Source organism: Arachis stenosperma, chromosome 6 (genome assembly GCF_014773155.1).
Source record: "Arachis stenosperma cultivar V10309 chromosome 6, arast.V10309.gnm1.PFL2, whole genome shotgun sequence".
Taxonomy (NCBI): Eukaryota; Viridiplantae; Streptophyta; class Magnoliopsida; order Fabales; family Fabaceae; genus Arachis; species Arachis stenosperma.
The window spans coordinates 48,265,523-48,270,178 of record NC_080382.1 but is presented as its reverse complement, the minus strand read 5'-3'; positions in this window follow the sequence as shown (position 1 = coordinate 48,270,178).

The window sequence follows — 4,656 nt, the reverse complement described above, 5'->3', positions numbered from 1 at the left end:
CTGTCTGGGCCCTTTGTTGGACTTTCCTGGCAATTTTAACCGACCTCTTTTGAGCAGAGGTCTGGTGATTTATTTTGTAGAGATCGGTTGCATTGTTGCTAGTCATCCCGGGTTGGAGAGTTCGGCCCGGGGTATGAACACCTCCATTCCATAAGCCAATCAGAAAGGTGATTCCTTTGCGGTGGAATGTGGAGTTGTCTGATATGCCCATAGGACTTATGGGAGCTCTTCAACCTAAGCTCCCTTTTGATCTGAAGAACTTTGGTTCTTTCTGCAAAAAGTCTGCGTCTTTGATCATTTATTGTGACTTTTCTTTTGTCATTCGCCTTTGAGGATAATGTGTGCTTTGCTTAGGATTTGGTTGCTGTTCCTATTTCTTTTCATCGTTGCCTGACTCGTTTTGTACAAAAGTTCTAGCTTTTGTTTTGACCTTTTGTTTGAGAGGTGTTCGAACTGTTTGGGTATAGATTGTCAGCTTCTCTTCTCTGTGTTCTTGCCCTGTTATTGCCTCCAAAGGGTGCCCCTGGACTTTCGTGTGAGTCCTGCGGTTTCTCTTTTACTGCTGTATCAGATATCTGATATTTTACTGTTATTGTCCGAGTTGTTTCCTTATTTGTCCGAGTTGTTTGGTAATAACCCCATGGTTGACCTATGTGTTCTAGAAAAAATATTGCTGAGATGTCTACTAAGATCTCGGACAGCATGTCTGATTGACTAGGTTCCATAGTTTTAATGCGTGTTACTGTGGTTGACCCTGAGTACTGTATGCGACTTAGGAGGTTCCGTAGAATTTGTAGTGATAGGGATGAGTAGAGGAATTATGAGTTGGTGTCACCAAACCCTGAGGAGAGGGTTTATTTTCCTTCCTTGTTGTGGTCTTGTAATGTAGCCTGGGTGATGCTTCTGTTATTCCCCGCTGGTTTGGTGTTGGCTAGTTTCGAAAATGCATCAGCTTGGGCATTCTGCTCCCGAGGTATGTGTCGGACTTCATATTCCCCGAATTGTCCAAGCTGTTGGTGCTGGCTGATTTTGAAAGTGCATCAGCTCGGGCATTCTGCTCCCGAGGTATCTTAGTAAACTTCATATTTCCCAAAATGTTCGAGCTGTTTTCTGTTTTTGTCCAGGGTCTGCCAAATTGTCCGAGCTATTATCTAGTTTTGTCCAGGGTCCCCCAAATTACCCGAGGTATTCTTTCAAGGTGGGATCCTCAGCTTGGTTGCTCCCTTCTATTTGTGAGGTGACTACTTGTGAATCATTGGACACGGTAAGCTCCTACCTTCTTAGCTAGCCTTAAACTAGCCAGTAGTGCCTCGTATTCAGCTTGGTTATTTAGCTTGATTTGGCTTCCCTGATCGCTTTCTATAATTACACCTACACCACTCCCGGTTTTGTTTGAAGAGTCGTCCATGTAGAGATTCCATTTTGTAGGAGTTCCCGGGGTGTTAGTGTACTCTGTAATAAAGTCGGCCAGATACTGTGATTTGATGGCTATTCGAGCTTCATGTCAAAGATTGAATTCGGATAACTCGATTGCCCACTGTAGGACTCTTCCAGCTAAGTCTGTTTTCTGTAGGATGCCTTTTATGGGTTGGTTGGTCCGAACTCTAATAGTGTGAGCTTGAAAATATGGATGGAGTTGTTGAGAAGAGAGTATGAGGGCGTAGGTGAACTTTTTTATCTTTTGATAGTTTAGTTCGGCCCCTTGTTGAGCCTTGATGATGAAGTAGACGAGTTGTTGCCCACTTTTGTCTTCTCTAACTAGTGATGAGGTTATTGCCCGACTTCCCACTATGAGGTATAATATGACCTTTTCACTTTTCCTTGGTCGGGTAAGAATGGGTGGTTTCCCTGATGAGCAGATAATTTGTACGCTTTTTGGCATTGTTTTTAGTATATTTTTAGTATCTTTTAGTTAGTTTTTAGTATATTTTTATTAGTTTTTAATTAAAATTCACTTTTCTGGACTTTACTATGAGTTTGTGTGTTTTTCTGTGATTTCAGGTATTTTCTGACTGAAATTGAAGGTTCTGAGCAAAAATCTGATCCAGAGACCAAAAAGGACTGCAGATGCTGTTGGATTCTGACCTCCCTGCACTCGAAGTGGATTTTCTGGAGCTACAGAAGCCCAATTGGCGCGCTCTCAACGGCATTGGAAAGTAGACATCCTGGGCTTTCCAGCAATATATGATAATCCATACTTTGCCCAAGATTTGATGGCCCAAACCGGCGTAGCAATCCGGCCTCAGAAATTCCAGCGTTAAACGCCGGAACTGGCATAAAACTTGGAGTTAAACGCCCAAACTGGCATGGAAGCTGGCGTTTAACTCCAGAAAAGGTCTCTACACGAAATTACTTCATTGCTCAGCCCAAGCACACACCAAGTGGGCCCAGAAGTGGATTTTTCTGTCATTTACTCATTTCTGTAAAACCTTAGGTGACTAGTTTTACTATTAATAGGACCTTTTGACATTGTATCCGTACCTGATCACTTCTTAACACTTTACACGTTTCTCATTGTATCTTCTACGGCATGAGTCTCTAAACCCCATGGTTGGGGGTGAGGAGCTCTGCTGTGTCTTGATGGATTAATGCAATTACTACTGTTTCTTATTCAATCATGCTTGCTTCCATTCTAAGATAATACTTGTTCTTAATCCGGATGAATGTGATGATCCGTGACAATCATCATCATTCTCAACTATGAACATGTGCCTGACAACCACCTCTGTTCTATCTTAGATTGAGTAGTTATCTCTTGGATTCTTTAATCGGAATCTTCGTGGTATAAGCTAGAACTGATGGCGGCATTCAAGAGAATCCGGAAGGTCTAAACCTTGTCTGTGGTATTCTGAGTAGGATTCAATGACTGAATGACTGTGACGTGCTTCAAACTCCTGAGGGCGGGGCGTTAGTGACAGACGCAAAAGAATCACTGGATTCTATTCCGGCCTGATTGAGAACCGACAGATGGATAGCCGTGCCGTGACAGGGTGCGTTGAACATTTCCAATGAGAGGATGGGAGGTAGCCATTGACAACGGTGAAACCCTACATACAGCTTGCCATGGAAGGAGCCTTGCGTGTTTGATGAAGAAGACAGTAGGAAAGCAGAGATTCAGAGGATGGAGCATCTCCAAACCTCAACCTATTCTCCATTACTGCAAAACAAGTAACAATTTCATGTTCTTTTGCTTTTTACAATCAATCCTGATAATTTCTGATATCCTGACTAAGATTTACAAGATAACCATAGCTTGCTTCAAGCCGACAATCTCCGTGGGATCGACCCTTGCTCACGCAAGGTATTACTTGGACGACCCAGTGCACTTGCTGGTTAGTTGTGCGGGATTGCAAAGGTGTGATTGCAATTTCGTGCACCAAGTTTTTGGCGCCGTTGCCGGGGATTGTTCGAGTTTGGACAACTAACGGCTTATCTTGTTGCTTAGATTAGGACTATTTTTGTTGGTTTAGAGTCTTTTAGTTGAGTCTAGTTTCATATTCTAAGTTTGGTGTCAATTGCATGCTTTTATTTTTCTTTTAAAATTTTCGTTTTTGCATATTCTTAGTTCCTTTTTGATTCATAAAAATTCTAAGTTTGGTGTCCTCTTGGTGTTTTTTCTTTTAAAATTTTCGAAAATTAGTGTTTGATTTTCTAAAAATTTTAAGTTTGGTGTCTTTTTGTTGTTTTTCTCTTTCCTCTTTTCAAAAATCAAATCTTTTTCAAAAAAAAAATTTTTCAATCATATCTTTTTAATTGTTGTTTACAAAATCTTTTTAATTAGCTAATTGATTCAGTTCTCAATTTGTTTTGATCCTATTTTCTTTTTGATTTTCAAAATTTTATTTTATTTTCCTTTTGTTTTATTTTATTTTTTCGGTTAATTCAAAAAAAAAACAAAATTTATCTCTTTGCAATTATTATCATTTCCCTTTTGTCCATGATGGACTTAAGTGGGATTAATCAGTCCAAAAGGACTCTGGGGTCATATGCTAACCCCATTACAGCTGCATATGGGAGTAGCATCTGCACACCTCCCATCAAAGCAAGCAGCTTTGAGCTAAATCCTCAACTCATTATCATAGTGCAGCAAAATTGCCAGTATTTCGGTCTTCCACAGGAAGAACCTACTGAGTTTCTGGCACAGTTCTTACAAATTGCTGACACAGTACATGATAAAGAGGTGGATCAGGATGTCTACAGACTATTGCTGTTTCCATTTGCTGTAAAAGATCAGGCTAAAAGGTGGTTGAATAACCAACCTACAGCAAGTATAAAGACATGGAAACAGTTATCAGACAAATTCCTGAATCATTTTTACCCTCCAAAGAGGATGACACAGCTAAGGCTGGACATCCAAGGCTTTAAACAAGAGGATAATGAATCCCTTTATAATGCCTGGGAGAGGTATAGAGGTATGCTAAGAAATGCCCCTCTGAAATGTTTTCAGAATGGGTACAGTTAGACATCTTCTACTATGGGCTTACAGAAAAAGCTCAGATGTCTTTAGACCACTCAGCTGGTGGATCCATACACATGAGGAAGACAATTGAAGAAGCTCAAGAGCTTATAGACACTGTTGCTAGAAACCAATACTTATATTCTAGCAATGAGTTCGTTCCAAAGGAGGAGGTCATGGCATTAGTCACTGATCCTAAT